The 20,167-nt window shown below is 42.9% G+C and overlaps 1 protein-coding gene across 7 annotated transcripts in view; it reads right to left on the bottom strand.

Moving 5' to 3' along the window:
• The window catches only part of TIAM2 (TIAM Rac1 associated GEF 2), a 236,290-nt gene that overhangs the window by 120,738 nt on the left and 95,385 nt on the right, over positions 1-20,167 (bottom strand). Inside the window, exon 1 of one of the 7 annotated variants that reach the window (XM_019967624.2) lies at positions 16,330-16,788. The exons of 5 other annotated variants lie outside the window; for them this stretch is intronic. The gene's annotated coding sequence lies outside the window, so the exon portion shown is untranslated. Of the gene's footprint in view, positions 1-2,235; positions 2,365-16,329; positions 16,789-20,167 lie in introns of those variants that run through there. One more of the 7 variants, XM_070796427.1, reaches the window with a different exon arrangement.

Genomic DNA, 20,167 nt, shown 5'->3' with positions numbered 1-20,167 from the left:
CACGTGTCAGAGATGCCAACCCCAGAGATGAGATGAAAAAGGTTTTCTCCAGCACATGCGTGGGCCCCGCTGCAAGAGGCCAGCGGCAGGAAGCCCACCTTTGAGGGAAAGATGGGGGTGCTGCCATCTGGCTGTGTTCACGGCCGGGACACAAAGCCTTTATTTTCTCTGCAGACAGAGAGAGCAAAGCAGTGAGGGCTCAATAGTGACCTTTTTCCTCTTTAAAACAAACAAACTATATTTGTAATTGCAGTACAATGCACATAACATTTACCATCTGAACCATTTTTAAGTGGTCAGACAGTAGTGTGAAGTATGTTCACACTGTTATGCAATTCGTCTCCCGAACTCTTTTCATCTTGCAAAACTAAACCTCTTGCATTAAACTCCTCACCTCACTCTCTCCTCCATCTCCCCAGCCGCTGGTAACAACCATTCTCTTTTGTCTAACGAATTTGACTGCTCTAGGTACACCATGCAAGTGGAATCGCACCGGATTTGACATTTATCATTGGCTTTTTTCGTTTAGCGTAATGTCTTCAAGGCTCCTTTGTGTTGTAGCATGTGTCAAAATTTCCTTCCTTTTTAAGGCTGCATAATATTCCATTATTCACATTCTGTTTATCCATTTATCTGTAAACAGACCCTTAGAAACTGCTTTCCACCTCTTGTCTATTGTGAGTAATGCTGCTAAGAACACAGGTGTACACGTATCTCTTTGAGACCCTGCCTGCAATTCTTTGAGGTATATACTCAGAAGTGGAATTGCTTGATCATATGATTTTTCCATTGTTCATTTTTCTGAGGACCCACCATACTGTTTCCCATAGCAGCCGCACCATTTTACATTCCTATCAATGGAGTATAGGTTCTAATTTTTCTCTGCATCCTCAGGAACACTTGTGATTTCCTATTTGTTTTTTTTTTTTAATATAGTGGCCATCCTATAGTGTGAGATGATATCTTACTGTGGCTTTGATTTACACTTCTCTGATGATTAGTGATGTTGAACATCTTTTCATGGCTTGTTAGCCACTTGTATAGCCTCTTTGGATGGTTTGATGGTCACTTCTAAAATTCACAGAGCACTGGTACAGGACATGCTGCTAAGTTGCTTCAGTTGTGTCTGACTCTGTGCGACCCCATAGACAGCAGCCCACCAGGCCCCTCCGTCCCTGGGATTCTCCAGGCAAGAACACTGGAGTGGGTTGCCATTTCCTTCTCCAATGCATGAAAGTGAAAAGTGAAAGTGAAGTTGCTCAGTCGTGTCTGACTCTTGGCGACCCCATGGACTGCAGCCTACCAGGCTCCTCTGTCCATGGGACTTTCCAGGCAAGAGTACTGGAGTAGGGTGCCATCGCCTTCTCTGGGTACAAGACATAAGTATCCCCAATAAATCCAAAGACACAAGTCTACCTAGGATGATCCACACACACACAATTTAAATTAAAAAAAAAAAGTCAAAAAGACTTCCCACTTAGGCATCAGCAGGAAATCTAACCGCTCATGTGAGTCTATAAAGACTGAAGCCAGCATCTCTAACCAATGAGGTTAGAGTGGTACCCAGCCCACTACTGATCACATCTTTCCATGGGCAGCTCTCCCGAACATCTAAAAGGCGGAAGAGCCACTGAGTGAGTTACCCATGACACATGTGACATGGGAGCTGGAACAGCAGCACCCTACCTCTTTAAAGTTCAATACCTACGTTGTCTTTTCTCAGCTACATTTTAGTAGAAGCTAAAAGTCAGAGAAGCTTCCAGCTGCCGCTCCCACCACAAGCTGAAGGGAGTGAGCCTTTGTGCTTGCTTTCCTCAATACCAAGGTCTGGTGATGACCCACAGGTGAAAGTCTCCCAGCGACTCTTTGTCAGGCCCTTCTGATCGGAGGGTCACATGCCCGAAGACGCGCACACACAGCACCACTCAAGCCCCTCAACCCATGGGCACAAAGCTGCCACTGGGAGAGGGGCCCGCTGTGTTGGCCACTCAAGGACACACAGAGATGGTGGAGTTTGGGGAGGAGGGGTTCAAAGGTGCAGAATGGCTTGAGCTTGGAAGCTTATGCCCCTGTGGCAGATTGTAACCTCACCTTGTCTGACTCCTTCTAAAGTTAAATAGCTTAATTTAAGATTTCATGTCCTATTTCAAAACACACAGCCCCGGACCCTGTCCTTTCCAAGGTTCGATCTGCTAAGGTCTGCATCTTGAGCTCACAGAAGCATTTAAATGATACCTGTTGAATGACAGCAGCTTCACATGTAAGAAGACTGATTTGGGCACAGACTATGAGCAGGAATCACCCTAACAGGAACTGGCTGAAAGATTGATATATAAACCCATGAGGCCATGTCTCAAGAATGAACACAGTCCTGCCTAGAGAAAACCCCAAAGGTGGATATGACATACATTATGACACGTGGGTGATGCTGACCAGCTGTTCAACATCCCCAGCCAATCACTCCTGCAGAAAGAAAACAGCCCTCAACTGTGGCAAGAAGAATTTATCTAATATTTACTAGGAATTTATTGACAAGGAAGAGTAATCTCAGAGGACAACTTTAGAACTGTCCCTGAGGAGTTTAGCAAATTGAACAGATATTTATCTGTCAAGTTTCAGCTGGGACTTTTGTCTGAAGGCAAGAGAATAAACAAGTCAGATTTTCTGCAACCCTGAGTCTCTGAAATCCTTTACTAAAAGCACTTTATGGTATCCAAGTTAAAAAAAAATTGATTGATAGAAAGCTGGCTGACAATATCAAAATGACAGATTTCCTGAGACATTTTTTTAAAAGGAAAAGAAATAGTTAAAAGCCCCCTGTAGATAAAAACATGCACATTGAGTACATAATCTGCAGAAATACATATCAGGTATACTCAGGTTCCATAAGGCCCACAGCTGGCCAGGAGAAATTTTAAGTTTCTTAGGAATGAAATGAGATGGTGCTAAGGCTGTGTGTACTTCACAAATATCCTATGCTGTGGATACATTTATTTCTACAATTATTTTTTTATAATTATCATAAAATACTGGGATTTTAAAAAATTAATCACAATCTCATGAACCTGAAAAAAAAGCCTTTGTATTTTGTTGCCTGCATTCCCTTCCAATCCCCAACCTTATGAATGTGCTATGTAGCTTTTTAAGCTAAAATCACAAATAAGAATGGAACTTTTTTCGTTTCTTTTTTTAAATTGAAGTATAATTGATTTACAATGTTGAGTGAGTTCAGGTGTACAGCAAAGTACATGTGATTCATATATACATATACATGATTCACATGATTCATATATATGTGTATGTATATTCACGTATATATACATGTATATATACATGAATGTTTATATACATGAATGTGTGTATATATGTGAATATATATTCATGTATATATATACATATGATACACATATATTCTTTTTCAGATTCTTTTCCCTTATAGGTTATTACAAAATATTGAGTATAATTCCCTCTGCTATTCAGTACCTTGTTGATTATCTATTTTATATATAATAGTGCATATATATTAACCCCAAACACCTAACTTAAACTAACTTTTTAAAATTGTAATCCATTACCACCCCAGAAACGCCCAGCAATGTGGAGGAATTTCACAAGTATGTCATCAGAATCCCAGCAACCCCCATGACCTACTGAATCTCACAGTAAATCATCTTTTAGGAGGAAATTCAAGCTTTACCTTTTCTTCATTTGCCTTGAGCTTGGTCTTGAACTGATGCATCAAAAATGCCAGCGTCTCCACTTTCCCATAGTATAGAGTTCAGAGCAAAGGGAACTAAACTCCTCCAGCCGTGCTTTGTCTCCGCCAGCACCGACTGCCCAGATGGAGCGACCACAGGGAAGTCAAGGGCGACCCCAGGGGACCAGATGGTGCTGTGAGGAGGGCTGGGGGCTAACTGATGTAGCAAGCAGAACAGAGGCGTGGGGACTCTGCACAAAAGCCAGATTTATGGCTGGGTGAGGCGGTTAAGGCGAGCTCAAGTTCTCCCAACCATGAGATATCAACAAGGCTTCCTATATAATTTCAGAAAGATTTTTTATAATGAAAGAGGAACCCCATCACTGGACAAGGCAAACATTTCAGATACTGATAAGAGCTGGAAAAATAAAAGATAAGGATGCACCATTAACCCTAACAATATCTACTTAGTTCCCTTTATTTAGGGGTGGGGGCTGTGGGGCCAGGGGGAGCTTGACTCATTAAGGAGACAAGCCTCAGAATCCCAGACTGGTTTGTGTCACAGAACTTGAGTTTAAGCCCTGCTTCCAGTTCTTAAACAGCATGTGAGTTTCAGGGTGAATTACTTGTGCTTTCTGCATCTCATTTTCCCCATCTGCAGCTTAAGGATAAAAATAGCTGTCATACCTACTCCGTGAGTTGAGAATTGAATGTAGAAATACATGTGAAACCACCCAAAAAAACTGTGAAATGCAACACTAATACACAGTACTATTATTAATTTTTAGTTATAAATTTAACTTGGTGCATTATAATATCAATATTATAACAGCCAGCTGTTTCAAACATTTTGTTAACTGTTAATACATTATATATGTATAGATATATACACACACAAACTTGGAATTTTTCAACTTCCAGTCTTAGTATTTATCTGAATTTGATCAATTCCCCAATAGTTACAGCACATAAAACTAATTTGTCAAATGTGTCAAATGTCAAAAAAGGCAATGACACAAGTCATGTACCTATATTACATATTAGAAAATGTAAGAAAATAACCTAAGTGCTCACTGAACAATTGGCATCGTGTTTACCCAGCTGATCTCAACCACTGCGACTTTGGTCCCCAGGGGACATTTGGCAATCTCAAAACACATCTTTGGTTATCACACTAGGGCACTGGCTCTAGTGGGCAGTGTTCAGAGATGCTACTAAACATCTTATAAGGCAAGGACAGTTTCCACAATAAAGAATTAGTTGGCTCCATACATCATTGGTGTTGAGGTTGAGAAACCCGGCCTTAAACTTTTATTGCCTGTCTCATTAAAAACACTGAAACTGAAGAACAACTATGCCTAAACATCTAAAACCACAGCACTGAACTAAGGACCTAACCCTAACGAACTCTGTCAGTACGGCCCAGACTGGCGTCTGCCCTCTTCAGTCCATGAGCTGCACTCCGAATGCACGGGTAACAGGACCGGAAGGAACTCATTCCTAATCTTAAGAAAATTTGACCCCAATCAGTATGAAGACGCAAGCGAAAGGAACACCTGATCTCCATAGGAATAGTGCTTGGGGAGAGTAATCCTTAAAAAGTGGACAGAATGCAGACTGTTCCTAAGGCCTCGAAAGCTAAGCATCCATTGTGGAGTCCCACTGGGTCTATTTCAATTCTATGGGGCTCCTTCCAAATGCATATTAACAGATGAAAAGACAAACCAATCTGCAGCAAGGGATGCCCGGAATAGGACCTCAGAAGACAAGCATGGCTGGTATTCAGTAAAGGAAAAGCAATAAATTCCACAGAGACAACAGCCCAGCTTTTTGCACAGTTCATCACCTTAGTAAGCCAATTTATCACAAGTAGTGTCTCAACGCTCACACCCATTTTTATAAAAAAAGAAAAAATTAACATCTGCAGCATTGCTAACAGAAGTGTTTGTCCAAGGGTTCATGAACCATTGTTGGGTCATGACATTTATGCAATGATTTGATACCAGTATTTTTAAATGAATAGGATGGAAATGGAGCAAGGAATTTTGGCGGGGGGCGGGTAAGAGGGTTACATCCCAGTAAGGGTAAAAATTGTCCTATGACATTAAAGTTTTTTGCGTGCTTATGTTTGCCTATACACTGGGTTGTGAATTAAATTTACATCTCCTTGAGTAATGGTTAAAAAAAAGCTCAAAAACAATGATTCATAAAACTGCCAAGTGGTAATTTCATCAGAATGACACATCCATTCTAATAAGATCCGATAGCAACCCAGGTCTAGAGAGTCTCGAAGCGTCCAACAAATTATCACCCAAGGGAAACATTTCAGCCTGAGAGAAGAAGATCAAAAGAGAAAAGGACTCTCTGTCAAGCATGTGCCACACGTGAGGCCTTCACCTTTCTGCAGGCCACAAATTAAGACAAACCCTCATTGGACATTCAAATCCTTCCTATGAAAGTTAAAAATGACCCCATTAAAAAAGTCAGATGAAGAACTGGGTCTAGAGGATGTGTGGGATTCTGCTGAATGAAGAAAGAGAAGGACGATCCAAGGAATAGGAAAGGGCACATCCAAAGACATGGGCACTCCAGGGCCACCTACTGAATCCGCAAGTGACCGAATCAACAAGTGGACAAGAAAGTCCCCAGCTTGTTCAGGAAAGGTGACGGGGCAGCAAGGACTGGGCACAAGTGTCAGGGACAATGTTGCGAGGGATGAGAAGCAAGAGATAAGAGGAAGAGGTGGGATGAGAGTGAGGAGGCTGGGCGAAATCTTGCTGGTCACTGCCATCACCTTCACCTTCGTGCCCTCCCCCTACCCCGTCCCCAGAAGCATCACATGTGAGCCATCTCCTAGGGACACTTTGGGACACCACCTCGGAAGGTGTCCCCAGCAAGCAATAGCTCAAATATTCATGTGGGAGGCAGAGTTGGCAAAAAAAGAAAATGTTCTTAGTCTTGACAGAAACTTGGGGAACTGAAGTAAAAGAAGAGCTCCACTCACCAGTTCAGTGTGAATTTTTGCACACACCTATACATCCCCCAAGCCCCCCATGGACCGGGCACTGGAGAGAAAGAACAGCCACTTATGATCTGAACGCTTCCCCAGAAGCCTTATGAGCTTGTGTAGGAAGGGGATGCAAAAATTAACATGAAAACATTTGTAGAATCAATAAGCAAGTTCCCAACCACGTTAACGGCATTGAGTTTCTGAGAGGTGTGGTGAGCCCAACAGTCCCACAAATATTACTGGTATGTTTCTGGAATGTCAGTGAATTGAGAGGCCCAGCTACATCTGAGCCTTCACAGAAACTGCAAGTATTTCAGGGTGTGTTTCTTTTTTTTAATCACCTTTTCCAGAAAAATTTACAGAATATAGCCTAAAATAACATAGTCTACATATTATATAGACTATAATAATATAGTCTAATCCATCTAAAGATAAACCTTTTTTCTTATTTTTCTTTCAGAAATTATCAAAATGCATCTCACGCATTTCCATCCATGCTCTTTTTGCTCGGTACCATGGATATTTCTCTTTTTCTTTTTTAGTACCAAATGTTGAATTCCACTCTGCATTTGTCCCCCAAGTGTACAAGTCTCATCCAAAAGTCAGTCAGGAGCCTGATCTCTGCAGACCTAGTACTGCTTTGGTGACAGCCGGAAACAAAGATGCTCACGACTCAAAATGGTTAACACGACTTTTAAATAACCCTCTCTTGGAATTTTTATGAATATGGGATTCAAAGTGGTTCGCATGACTTTCAAATAACCTCTCTGTTTTAACTGCAAGGAACACGAGCCATTCTACAACCAGCGAGTTCAGACACGGGCAGGCACCTCCCAAGATTCAAACCAAGATGAAAACAGAAGAGCAGGCATCAGAACCGCAGTCTGTAAACACACAGCCTCTCACTGACTCCGAGACTTGTCTGTGCGGCACGTGCTTCCGTAAATCAGAAGCAGGCATCGTGAGCCTGAACCTCAGTCACGTTCTGTGACCGAAATATACCTTGGTGACTGTACCAGGTTATTCTTGGCAAAGTGTTTCTTCATTATATTACTGTTCCATTTAAGTTAAAAAAATGAACAGGCTTAATCCACACGGTTTTCCCCTCATTTAAACAGGGGCTTTTCTCACCCTCATAAATGTGTAACTATTTTACTCCCATCCGGCTTACAGCCTGATTGAAGCATTCATTTCTGTTAAAGTCTGTATCTGAAAGTCACAATATAAGTTGTTCTTGGGCTTGAACGTATAATTCAGCCAATCACTGCTGAACTTTTCCATAGAACATGCATTATTCAAAACAAACCTGGTACGATTTTAGCTAGTAACATTACAGAAACTTTCAGGGGAGGGAAAAAAAGGACTAATATTAGCACTGATAACTTACCTTTTATAATTTACAGGAATTGAGAACATTTGTCACCTCAAGGAGATGGGTGTACAGACAGAAGGGGGAGAGTTTAACATGTCCTGAGCTTCTGTGTGTCAGGGCTCCCCAGGGCACAAGAGCCCAACAGCTGACATAACCATCCTTGATTTACAGGAAAGGGAGTGTTAGCCTCCATGGATTAAATACTTTGACCAAGATCCCTAAGGAGCACAGGTAAGAATCCAAAGGTAGGAAATTCTGGATTTCTTTCATTTTTGTTGCTTCCCTGGTGCCTCAGATGGTAAAGAATCCGCCTGCAATGCGGCAGACCTGGGTTCAATCCCTGGGTAGGGAAGATCCCCTAGAGGAGGGCATGGCAACTCACTCTAGTATTCTTGCCTGGAGAATTCCATGGACAGAGGAGCCTAGGGGGCTACAGTCCATGGGGTCGCATAGATGTATTTCTACCAATTTTAAATTTTCCTTACTTTTGAAATATGAAAATATCCTATATCTTTTAATATTTACTTATTATTGATTTAGCTGTGCCAGCTCTTAGTTGCAACGTGTAGGATCAAATCCGGGCCCCCTGCCTTGGGGGCATGGAGTCTTAACCACTGGACCACCAGGGAAGTCCCTCCATATCTTTTTTTAAAACGTCCAACTTAACTTTCAGGCTCCTCTTATAAGAAGAATGGTTGTGACTCATGTCCCTTTCATAAATACCTTTCCCTATGGGTACCCCTGGAGAAGGAAATGGCAACCCACTCCAGTATTCTTGCCTGGAGAATCCCAGGGACGGCGGAGCCTGGTGGGCTGCCGTCTATGGGGTCGCACAGAGTCAGACACGACTGAAGTGACTTAGCATGCATGCATGAGTACCCTTTCTCCAGGCAGCAGAGGCTTCCGCAGTTGGGGATCGGGACATGAGAATGAAATGAAGAACTGAAATGTTAACTAAGGAGCTGGAAGGTTCAAATGTACTTATTATATGCTACTGCTTACCGAGAACACTTCACAAATGAGAATTTTCTTTTCTTGATAGTGTAAGGTGCATGGTCATTATTCTAAATACCAATTATAACTTAGAATATGCCTCCTGAAGGCTGTGGGGTGGGACATGACAACCAAGACAATGTATGTGTGTTGGTTGGGTGGCGGGGTTTGGGGAGCGGTACCTAGAATAATCAAGGGGGAATCTTCCCGAAGCTTCCATTTCATCCAGTGCTAAGTATTCTAAACGTTGCTGCCATAATAAAAAAAACATAGATCATGAAGTAAAATATGAAATTTACATTTTCAGATAAAATACAAGGGCTCCATGGTATTTAGCATACTTAGGTGCTTTAGTTACATCATCAGGTATCTTAAGTAGGATACATTTCCATAATGTGATCAGTGTTTCCTGAGCACCTAGTCTGTGCTAGAACTGTTCTACGCCCTGGAATATAGCAATAAACACATCTCCTCCCCCAAAAATATCCCTTTTATGGAGCTTATATTATAGTGGGGAGACTAAACAATAAACCATGACAGTAAATAAGTTATAAGGTGAGTAAGTGCGTGCTCAGACACTCAGTTGTATCCAACTCTTTATGGCCCCATGGACTCTAGCCTGCCAGGTTCCTCTATCCACGGGATTCTCCAGGCAAGAACACTGGAGTGGGTTGTCATTTCCTCCTTCAGGGCAAAAAAATAAAGGGTGATGGGGGAAACCAGGTAATGTGGGGGGAGGGGAGCTATAGGTTCAGAAAGGAGAGCAGAAAAGACCTCATGGCTGTGACATTAAGTGAGGACTTGCAGGAGAAGGAGACTGTGCAGATTCTGGGGAAAGAAAGAACACTGGAAACAGAAGTTCAGTTCAGTCACTCAGTCGTGTCCGACTCTTTGCAATCCCATGAACCGCAGCACGCCAGGCCTCCCTGTCTATCACCAACTCCCGGAGTCCACCCAAACCCATGTCCATTGAGTCGGTGATGCCATCCAATCATCTCATCCTCTGTCGTCCCCTTCTCCTCCTGCCCTCAATCTTTCCCAGCATCAGGGTCTTTTCAAATGAGTCAACTCTTCACATGAGGTGGCCAAAGTACTGGAGTTTCAGCTTCAACATTGGTCCCTCCAATGAACACCCAGGAGTGATCTCCTTTAGGATGGACTGGTTGGATCTCCTTGCAGTCCAAGGGACTCTCAAGAGTCTTCTCCAACACCACAGTTCAAAAGCATCAATTCTTCAGCACTCAGCTTTCTTTATAGTCCAACTGCCACATCCATACACGACTTCTAGAAAAACCATAGCCTTGACTAGACGGACCTTTGTTGACAAAGTAATGTCTCTGCTTTTTAATATGCTGTCTAGGTTGGTCATAACTTTCCTTCCAAGGAGCAAGCATCTTTTAATTTCATGGCTGCAGTCACCATCCACAGTGATTTTGCGGAAACAGAAGACAGAGGTGCAAATGCCCAGAGTGGTGAACGTGCAGCAAGCCAGCATGGCTGGAGCAGGAGGGGTCAGAAAGGGGACAAGGAGCCACAGGGTCCAGCCCTAAGGGACACTGTAAGGACTCTGGCTTTCACATTGAGATGGAAATTTTCTAATAGAGGGCTGTGAATAGAGGTGCCTCCTCATGGGGTATATTTCAAGAGGCTGATCTGGACTGCAGGCAGCAAGGGGGAAGCCGGGGCCTGTCGGGCTGGGAGGGTCTTGCAGATGAGAGGTGATGGGGGGTCAGACTCCGGTGGGGAGTCTAGAGACAGGTGAAAGGAGAGCCAATGGGAGGCCCAGGTGGATGGGAGTGAGTGGTACAGTCAGAAACGACACCACGATTTGATCTTCAGTCTAAGCTCCCAGAATGGGGAAGACAGTCTCTCCCTCCCTTAGAAGAAAGACGAGGAGGTGTGTTCCACATGTCTCGGGTGGGAGATGCCCCCTGGATGTTCAAGTGCCAACGCTGAGTGAACACTGGGCTTTAGGAGCCCAGAATTGTAGGAAGAGATGGGCCTGGGTGCAAACCTGCTCTCACCATGTGGGGATGCCTGATAAACACACAGTGGATGAGCTCCCCGAGGGGATAAGTAAACCAAGGGAAGAGAAGAGCCAAAGCGCCCCAGGACCAAAAGGCCAAGAAATCAGGAGGAACAGAAGTCAGTGAATCCAGTTAAGAGGAAACCAAGGAGAAGGCGGGATGAATTGAGACAGAAGCATGGAAGCATACACACTACCATGTGTAAGATAGATAGCCAGTGGGAATTTGCTGCATGACTCAGGAACTCAAACCAGGGCTCTGAGACAACCTAGAGGGGTGGGATGCAGTGGGAGATGGGAGGGAGGTTCCAGAGGGAGGGGATATATGTATGCCAGTGGCTGATTCATGTTGATATGTGGCAGAAACCAGCACAATACTGTAAAGCAATTGTCCACCAATAAAACATTTAAAAAAAAATTAGGAAACCAAGAAAATATGTTGCCCACAAAGCCCCATTGAAAAAAGGCTTTTCAGGGAGGAGACTGTGAGCATTTGATGGTTCACGTAATAAGGACTGAGAACAGAGCCCTTCTGAAGTTAGCAACGTGGAGGCTCTCAGTGAACCTGACCTGAGCAGGTCCAGGTGGAGAAACCTGGGTTGACATGAGTCTGAAGGTGAGGTCCATGAAATTGAAGATGGTGAATAGAGACAACTTGGCCAGGAGTTCTACCATGAAGAGCAGAGAACCCCGTGGTTGCTAGGAATCCTAAAGAGCGTGGGTGGGTGGGTAGGGTGGGTGGGTGTCTGTCTGTCTTCAGGAGAAACCCCAGCACGTGAATGGGGGTGACTGCAGAGAATCAGCTGTGGCAGGAGAGAGGGGAGACCTGCGCGGTCCTTCATCAGCCAAAGGGGAAGGAGGCTTCCTCCCAGGACTGCTCAGGCACCAGAAGGGGAATGGACCGTGGAGCCATGACCCTCCACTATTAGACTTCAGGAAAGCATCTGAGAACCACTGATAATACACACGTGAGATAAGGCACCAGGACAAAAGGGCATCAACTCTAGTAAGGAACTCTGACGATTTATCATGAAGGTTTTCGCCAGGTTGCAGTTACTTCTGAGTTTGGGGGTTTCCTGTTTTGTACTTAACTTTTGATCCATTTGTGACCATCCTATCAACTGTCAACAGAATATATATGCAGATACATGTATGTGACAGTGTGTGTGTGTGTCTGTGTGTGTTGTTCTGTGAATGTGTGTCTGCTTTCATGGAGTTCTTTACTCGCTATGACCTCTTGATATCATGGATTTTCCTGGCTTATTTATGACTGTCTGTGAACAATGCTTCTTTTCACTTGTCACTCCACCTTCCACAAGTGGCCACAGACGACTTGAAAACAAGTCTATCCACTCAGTTTCTCTTCAGGGGCTCGAATGATATGGCTTTTTAGCTTTTGTCCTTCCCAGCCCCTACCCTCCACATATCCCTTGAGCTCTTTCCATCTCAGCAATCCTACTCTAACAATTCTGCAATGAGAGATGTGTCACGGTCAAGTACAAAAACAGGATGGGGACCATTATCACTTTCCAGTGTTGTCCTAAAGATACCCAGGATCTCCAAACCTATCTTTAAGGTTTAGGAACGCCCTGGACCGACTTCTTCCTGACACTATCTGAGGCACTGGCCACATCCCTTTCCTAGGACGAAATGATAACCTGGTCTATCACTTCACACGTAAAGTTTATTTTTCCGAAGCGGCCTTACATTACCTTGGCACCAAAGCGAGAGTCCATCTGCTGTCTTCTGTTCCCCTCCAGAGCCTCTCTTGTCAGGCCCAGAACTAAGGAAAACGGCAGTCTCATACCAGAATGGGATCATGGAAAAAAAACATCTTAATCTAAGGCCAAAACAGGAACAGACTGACAGGTGAAGTCTAGCCAAAGCTGCCTTATCGCACAGGTTAATATGTGGGCACCAAAAACTCTCTGGCAATAGTTAATGGGAATGATGACCACTGACTGAGTGTATGGCTCTGAACTTGATTAGGATCCAAGAAAAACAAGTCTTTGTCTTGTCTTTGACTATAGCTTTAAGCTTGTCTGGTTTGGTAAGTAGGTAAGTAAATAGGTATGTAAGTCAGAGAGAGACAGGAAGGAAGTGAAGGGGGAAAACAGATGGATATGTGTATGTGTACATATATGTATGTATACATGTCTCTATCAGTTTATAAAGATATCAAGATGAGCTATGAATGTGTGCGTGCTGCATGCTCAGTCATGCCTGACTCTTGTGACTCCATGGACTGTAGTCCACCAGGTTCCTCTGCCCATGGGATTTTTCAGGCAAGAATACTGGAGTGGACTGCCATTTCCTCCTCCAGGGGATTTTCCCAACCCAAGGACTGAATCACTGTCTCTTGCATCTCCTGCATTGGCAGGTGGATTCTTTACCACTGCACCACTAGGATGAGCCAAAATATTCCCAATTAAATAAGCAGATAGTATAAAGAAAGATCAACAAGACAACTGGTATCGCATCTCAGCTCCGCAACTAACTATCTCGGTAACTCTGGACAAGTCATTTCAGTTTTGTAGGTTTTCAGCTTTCCCATTTGAAAAACTGCCTAAGGCCCTTTTCAGTTCCACAACACCACAGACTATAAATAGCTAACATTAGAGTCTGAGATATAGTCCTTGAGACACTGACATTAACACCTCCTAGCATTTGGGAGTCCATCTAACATGGAACTGAATAATCAAAAGACACTCAACACACCATCACTAAAATCCAAACTACTACAAACATAGTGCTTAGTACTTTTCAAGAGTCAAAAATTCAGGTTTATCTACTTTATTTTCCCTGCCTCTTTTATTATTGCTGTTTCTCTGATTCCATACCTTAATCCTTTTTTTTTTATGTCTTTCTAGCAAAGCCATTTTTACCTTGGCCTTTATTTAAGGTACACAATTTCAAAGGACAAACACAAATTATCACTAAAAACTAAAAAATACAACCACGACATCTCAGATAGTACAGTGAATAAGAATCCACTTGCCAAGGGAGGGGACATGGATTTGATCCCTGGTCAGGAAGATCCTCTGGAGAAGGACATGGCAACCCACTCCAGTACTCTTGCCTGGAAAATCCCATGGACAGAGGAGCATGGTAGGCTGCGGTCCATGGGGTCGTGAAAAATCGGACATGACTGAGCGACTTCACTCACTCACTCACTAGGAAGATTCCACGTGTCATGAGCAACTAAGCCCATGCCCCACGGCTACTGAGCCTGTGCTCCGCAACAAAAGTCACCAAGATGAGAAGCCCACGCACCAGAGTGAAGAGCAGTCCCCACTCGCCGCAGCCAGATTACGCCTGCACACAGCAACAAGGACCCAGAGCAACCAATAAATACATTTTTAAGGGCTTAATAGAAATTTTTTTTCCAGTTGAATGTGTCCAAAGAGACCTTGTTCTGAATGTTCCGTCAAAAGAAAATGCTTTTTCTTTAACAGTTGAGCTAAGGAATCTCAGCTCATATTTATTTGTTTTCCCTACATAAATTAATCTTACAAAGTGGGCTAAACCTGGAGGCACACAGACAGACACAGAAAAGTGCCCTCCCCCCACAGATATTTAAGGAGTGTGAGTTTCTCTCTGTATTGTTCCCACATCCATTCAAAAGCTGTTGTAGGAAGAGGCTGTAGGGCCCTGCACCAACTTCAGATTTCTGGAAAAGGGCAACATGGCTCTTCTCAAGCACAATCTTGGACCACCAAGACAGCATCATCTATTCTACTTAGTGGTTAAGTGAAGGACCACTTCGGAAGGATAATCTCTTGGCAAGGAGCCCAGCCCTTATCTTGCACTTCCAAGCCTCCCAGACCAGGCCTGGGGTAAGAAGGCGGCTTTGTGAGTCACTCCCCCTGCACTAAAAGTACCGAAAGGAAGGTGTTATCTGCTTGCCTTCAAAACACCACGTCGGTATGGATTAGAGTCAGAAGGCTCTTCAACAGACTTCAGCTTCTGTCTACAAGCTCTGGTGAAAATCAAGGGGCTGACAAGTGTTAATGTGACTACACAAGACGGCAGCTGGGGCTTCCTTCTTCCCCGCTCTGAATGGTTGCCAGCCCTGCCAAAGCTTCACTTTCTACATGCAAAGGAAGCGTAATAAATAAAACCTTTATTACTACGTTTCTACCAACGTCCCTATTAATTCTAACCTACCTGGGCAACACTCACATTCCTCCAGCCCCCAAACACTTCTCTATAAAGGAAGACACCCACTGAAGAGGCCCACACATTACCCTCCCTGAAATAACTCATAGCACTATCTCATTCTACTGAAAGTATAAAACTTTAGAATTCCTGAGTGTGATGGACAGAGGGCCATGGTGAAATGATGAAAACGAGTTAGGGAAAACTCCAGTCGCTGTTCTGCAGCATACTGACTTTTCAGAAATTCTATAAATAACCTTCCAAATTTACAGTGACTTCAATAAAGCTTCCTATTTCTGTCTCTCCACCTACCAATTTTCTGAGAATTACACGCTTGCCCAAATTAACGTAAAGCTGAGAGAGGTACTCTGCCGAATCCATCCCTCCAGCGCTGCTGATAAATTCAGAGCTCAGACAAATGCCCGATGAATGAGCCACCTTGGAGGGATTATGACATGAATCAGTCTTCTACTTACAATAAGGTTCCCCTCCCAACACACACAGATTACAAGGGATTCTATTTCTTTTTCAGAAAGTTTGAGGAAAAGTTAAGGATAAACATGAATAAAGAGTGAACATCCAATTACAAGTTTGAAAAGAAATTCTTCAATGAAAGAGCTTACTCAGCTCCAAAGTAAGGCCTGATAAAGTTATGTAATAACCAGGAAACTGTAAAATATAATCTCTGCACACTTTTCATTTCTTTCTGGGCCCTCAAAGAAGTAACTGGTAAAGATAAGGTCATGGCCATTAATGCTTTAACGTGATCAGACTGAGAAATGGAACTTCCTTGACATACCAGAAAAAAGAAATCCCTACAGCATATACCCATCCACTTTGGGAGAGTTCAGTAGTAAAACAGGTAGGGAAACTGCCATCAATCACCAATAGGTGAGTGAAAGCAGCCACACACTCCAGCTTGAAAGGGCCTGTTCCCTTGTGCCTACCAACGTGGGCTGCCCAAGTACAGCACCCAATGAAATAAAAAGGAATATTTCAAGAAACGCTGATCTCTCACGCATAAAATGAAGCCTCAACTGCAAAAGGGGGGAAATGAACATTTATAGCCTTACCTTTGCCAGAACTCTGGATGTAGCCAGTGCTTCTCAGGCTCTTTTAATTAGGGTCTCTCTATACATCCACAGACTCCCTCTTCTTTCTGCCCATGGTAAGGCAGGAAACAACGTTCTAACACTTCAAATGCTCGGCTGTTAAGAGCTAAAAACAGATTCTGTGCAATGCTGGATATATTTTTGTCTGCTAGCTACACACCCTCATCATGTTCAATTTTTTCCATTGGTGGAAGAGTATGATGCAGGCTTAACCAGAAAGTGGTTTTCCATGGGCTGCCGGCAGCGATTAGCCAGAACAGCCTGCCATCAGGCCTGGAGCCGCCGGGCTCGCCCATGACTACGCTGCTGTGGGCTCCGCATTCCAGAATTACCACCAAAGTTCCATAGGAACGCGGCTCCCCAGTTTGCTGAATAAAGGTTTACTCACTCGAAGGGTGCCTCAGCTGCTTTTTTAAGCCCCTTGGCAGGAAGAATATACACCTACCATCCTGGTGTTTGAGCGGTAGTAAACATTCTGTCTCCAAAACCACAGCTGGAATGTCGGCCATAAAAACCCTGCCTCAAGAGCAGCCGTTCAAAATCATTTTGTGATTTGCAAAATAGAGGGTGTGCACTCTCTGTGCCTTGCTGGAGTTACTTCGTTTTCCAGAGAGCTGAAAACTACAGAGCCTTACACTAGAAGTCCCTGTTATTCCAAAAGGTGGCTATTTTCTCCAAAAAAAAAAATGCATTTAACTGCCCTTAAAAAAAAAAGTGTTAAACCAGAGTTTCACAGGTTTTGAAGTCTTGCTGTAGCTTTTGAAAAAAGACCCCCCATTTCAAGATCCCCAAAAGATAAGGTGAGGTATTGGGGAGGGGGTGCTGAATGAGAGAATAAGATTCCATCTCTGCAGTAAGATTTTCCATTTTAAGTTTCAATCTTCGAAATTATAGTTCATAGAAGAAAACAGTTTAAGCAGAGGTTTCCCAGTTATTCTGGACAAACACATGACAACAGTTTTTTTCAGAAAGCACTTCTCATGAAAAATGTGAATGAAGGACTTCACCGGTGACTCAGTGGCTAAGTGGTCACCCAGTGGGTGACCATCCCAAACAGGGGCCCTGGTTCGATCACTGATTGGGGAACCAGATCCTACAAGTTGCATATAAGATTCTACACGTCACAACTAAAGACCAAACATCCCGTGTGCCACAACGAAGGCCCAGTAGAGCCAAATAAATATTTTTTAAAAAGCAAAAATTTGTTTTAAAAAGACCTGTTTTAAAAAAATATGAGTGGATCCATACATGCAGCAGACAAGATTTTTAAGTAATACTAAAGACAAGATTCTGCTTTAGACACACAAGCTTTTAATTCCTCATCTTGCATGAAAAAATGAGTATTTATGTACACATACATACATCAACACACCCAGGTACACACTCACACACACGCAAACTGAATTCTGTTTCCACACAGTTTCCATGTAGTTCATACACGTTTGAAGATAAATTTTCTAACCTTAGTTGACACATAATAAGAGCCATCACAAAACGTCAATAGCCCAATAGTTATAAAAAGCCATCTAACCTCCACAAAAATTTGTATTAGTGAACACAGAACCAAGGAATTTTTAGTGCTGGTGGAGAAATAAGAATAAAAAATTCCCGTCTCCAAGCCCCTCATCAGAAACAAGGCTTCAAGTGACTCGCTTAAGGCCACACCAAGACCTGCCACCCAAGTAACCACAAGCCCTGGGACTGAAGTCAGAAGGTTGCCACGGAAGCCAAGTCATATAACAGAAAACATGGGAATTCCCAAAATGTTCATTTGACCTGTGTCTGTATTAAAAAAAAAAGTCTAGATAAATACAAAAGAAGGGTGCAGTTTAAGTCACTGAGCTCCTATTCCTTTAGACCCAGCACCATCATTTCTGTTACCCAAAAAATAAAGTATCAGCCAACAGAAAACAAGCATGTTTCTTCCAAACAACCCTGAGACAGAACAACTACTCCTTGATACAAAGGAGAGAAAGGGAATTACATCAGAACGAATATGTTTCTGAGGTGGAAAACTTATCAGAAGAACAAGTAATTCCAAGGAAATATTTTTGTATCCCTATTAAGGCAATTCTGACCTTTTGATATTCTGTATACACACAGATCACTCCGAGTCAGAACTGCTCAGAAGACTGACTTATCTCCAACATTCCTCAGACACTTCCAATGGGTTTGCATTGTCTGATTCCATTTTTTATCACTGAGGTCACCCAAGTAACTTTTGTTCTATGAATTTATAGAGTCACTTGGGGTTTGAAACTATGTTAGATTTTTCAAGTTCCTTAGACTTCGTCCAACTACAGCAAAATATTCTCAGTTTAGTACTTCATCCCAAAATTACAAAACCCAGCATTATTTCCACATCATAAAACCTAGACTTTATCTTTCTAATGCTTCATTCTGACATAATATTATAATGTAACAGGATATATGCATTAATAATCATTAAAACTGAATTCCTTGGCAAAGATCTGAGCATTATGTAAATTACTAAAGAAATATTCTGTCTGCAAACACACAGTGCAAAATGACACATGTAAAAGCAAATATAGCAAAATTGTAACAATTACAGAGTAGAATTCAAGTTATGGGTCTATTCAGTTCAGTCACTCAGGCATGTCCAACTCTTCGAGACCCCATGGACTGCGGCACGCCAGGCTTCCCTGTCCATCACCAACTCCCAGAGCTTGCTCAAACTCACATCCATCGAATTGGTGATGCCATCCAACCATCTCATCCTCTGTTGTCCCCTTCTCCTCCTGCCTTCAATCCTTCCCAGCATCAGGGTCTTTTCCAGTGAGTCAGTTCTTTGCATCAGGTGGCCAAAGTATTGGAGTTTCAGCTTCAGCATCAGTCCTTCCAATGAACACCCAGGACTGATCTCCTTAAGGATGGACTGGTTGGATCTCCTTGCAGTCCACGGGACTCTCAAGAGGCTTCTCCAACACCATAGCTCAAAAGCATCAATTCTTTGGTGCTCAGCTTTCTTTATGGTCCAACTCTCACATCCATACATGACCAATGGAAAAACCATAGGTTTGACTAGACGCACCTTTGTCGGCAAAGTAATGTCTCTAGGTTTCTGCTTTTTAATATGCTGTCTAGGTTTACTATTCACTATACAATTCTTTGAACTTTTCTGTATTTTTGCAGATATTTCTAATAAAAGGTTAGAAGAAGTGACACAAACACACTCACAAAGTAGAAAGATGGTTGCCAGGATGGAGGAAGGAGAAATAGGAGAGGTTGGTAAAAGGGAACAAACTTTCAGCTAATAAGAAATGTTTAATAAACATAAAATGTAGTGGAAATATCTCAGATTTCACAGGAGACATGAGTTAGAAATTCACCTCTTCGTGACTTAGAAGCCTTCTAAAGACCCTGATGCTAGAAAAGATTGAAGGCAGGAGGAGAAGAAGGGGACAACAGAGGATGAGATGGTTGGATGGCATCACTGACTCAATGGACATAGGTCTAAGCAAGCTCCGGGAGTTGGTGATGGACAGGGAGGCCTGGCGTGCTGCAGTCCATGGGGTCACAAAGAGTTGAACACGACTGAGTGACTGAACTGAACTGAAATCCCATTACCCTCACCATAAAATGGGGTGGATAATAATGTCTATCTAGAATAAAAACATAAAAAGATATAAGTAGTTAATCTATAAGTAGTTACAGAAAAACTGACATTAAGAATACAATTTTAAAAGGAGTATGCTGGGACAGGGGCAATCCAGGAGAGAGGGGATACATGAATACATATGACTGATTCACTTTGTTCTGTGACAGAAATTAACACAAC

This window comes from Bos indicus, chromosome 9 (assembly GCF_029378745.1).
Source record: "Bos indicus isolate NIAB-ARS_2022 breed Sahiwal x Tharparkar chromosome 9, NIAB-ARS_B.indTharparkar_mat_pri_1.0, whole genome shotgun sequence".
NCBI classification, from domain to species: Eukaryota; Metazoa; Chordata; class Mammalia; order Artiodactyla; family Bovidae; genus Bos; species Bos indicus.
The sequence above is the reverse complement of the archived record's forward strand: the minus strand, read 5'-3'. Positions and strand labels throughout refer to the sequence as shown.